Genomic DNA, 2,195 nt, shown 5'->3' on the forward strand with positions numbered 1-2,195 from the left:
GTCCAAGGGATACAGTAAACCTGAAGTGAAGCATCGGAATCTAAAACTGGACTCACAGGAGAGGTTCAAATCATAGAAAGTTAGAGTGTCAGTCCTCTTGTACTTAAGTCGGCATTGTGCCTTTTGTATTAAATTCAGATGCCATTTCTGTGTTTCATCGTCAAGATGAAAGTCCAAGGGATACAGTGAAACTGAAGTGAAGCATCGGAATCTAAAACTGGGCTCACAGGAGTGGTTCAAATCATAGAAATTTAGAGTGTCAGTCCTCTTGTACTTAAGTCGGCATTGTGCTTTTGTATTACATTCGTATGCAATTTCTGTGTTTCATCGTCAATAATAAGGTCCAAGGGATGCAATAAACCTGAAGTGAAGCATCGGAATCTAAAACTGTACTCACAGGAGAGGTTCAAATCATAAAAAGTTAGAGTGTAAGTCCTCTTGTATTTAAGTCGGCATTGTGCAATTTGTATTAAATTCGGATGCAATTTCTGTGTTTCATCGTCAATAAGAAAGTCCAAGGGATTCAGTAAACCTGAAGTGAAGCATCGAAATCTAAAACTGGACTCACAGGTGAGGTTCAAATCAGAGAAAATTAGAGTGTCAGTCCTCTTGTACTTAAGTCGGCATTGTGCCTTTTGTATTAAATTCGGATGCAATTTCTGTGTTTCATCGTCAATAAGAAGGTCCAAGGGATACAGAAAACCTGAAGTGAAGCATCGGAATCTAAAACTGGAATCACAGGAGAGGTTCAAATCAAAGAAAGTTAGAGTGTCTGTCCTCCTGTACTTAAGTCGGCATTGTGCCTTTTGTATTAAATTCGGATGCAATTTCTGTGTTTCATCGTCTATAAGAAGGTCCAAGGGATACAGTAAACCTGATGTGAACCATCGGAATCTAAAACTGGGCTCACAGGAGAGGTTCAAATCATAGAAAGTTAGAGTGTCAGTCCTCTTGTACTTAAGTCATCATTGTGCCTTTTGTATTAAATTCGGATGCAATTTCTGTGTTTCATCGTCAATAAGAAGGTCCAAGGGATACTGTAAACCTGAAGTGAACCATCGGAATCTATAACTGGACTCACAGGAGTAGTTCAAATCATAGGAAGTTAGAGTGTCAGTCCTCTTGTACTTAAGTCGGCATTGTGACTGTTGTATTAAATTCGGATGCCATTTCTGTGTTTCATCGTCAATAAGAAGGTCCAAGGGATACAGAAAACCTGAAGTGAAGCATCGGAATCCAAAACTGTACTCACAGGAGAGGTTCATATCATAGAGACTTAGAGTGTCAGTCCTCTTGTACTTAAGTCGGCATTGTGCCTTTTGTATTAAAATTGGATGCAATTTCTGTGTTTCATCGTCAATAAGAAAGTCCAAGGGATACAGTAAACCTGAAGTGAAGCATCGGAATCTAAAACTGGACTCACAGGTGAGGTTCAAATCTTAGAATGTTAGAGTGTCGGTCCACTTGTACTTAAGTCGGCATTGTGCATTTTGTATTAAATTCGGATGCAATTTCTGTGTTTCATAGTCAATAAGAAGGTCCAAGGGATACAGTATACCTGAAGTGAAGCATCGGAATCTAAAACTGGCCCCACAGGTGTGGTTCAAATCATAGAAAGTTTGAGTGTCTGTCCTCTTGTACTTAAGTCGGCATTGTGCCTTTTGTGTTAATTTCGGATGCAATTATTGTGTTTCATCGTCAATAAGAAGGTCCAAGGTATACAGTAAACCTGAAGTGAAGCATCGGAATCTAAAACTGGACTCACAGGTGAGGTTCAAATCTTAGAAAGTTAGAGTGTCGGTCCTCTTGTACTTAAGTCGGCATTGTGCATTTTGTATTAAATTCGGATGCAATTTCTGTGTTTCATCGTCAATAAGAAGGTCCAAGGGATACAGTAAACCTGAAGTGAAGCATCGGAACCTAAATCTGGACTCACAGGAGAGGTTCAAATAATCGAAAGTTAGAGTGTCAGTCCTCTTGTACTTAAGTCGGCATTGTGCCTTTTGTATTAAATTCGGATGCAATTTCTGTGTTTCATAGTCAATAAGAAGGTCCAAGGGATACAGTAAACCTGAAGTGAAGCCTCGGCAACAAAAACTGGACTCACAGGAGAAGTTCAAATCATAGAAAGTTAGAGTGTCAGTCCTCTTGTACTTAAGTCGGCATTGTGCCTTTTGTGTTAAATTCGGATGCAA

Source organism: Schistocerca americana, unplaced genomic scaffold (genome assembly GCF_021461395.2).
Source record: "Schistocerca americana isolate TAMUIC-IGC-003095 unplaced genomic scaffold, iqSchAmer2.1 HiC_scaffold_59, whole genome shotgun sequence".
Classification (NCBI taxonomy): Eukaryota; Metazoa; Arthropoda; class Insecta; order Orthoptera; family Acrididae; genus Schistocerca; species Schistocerca americana.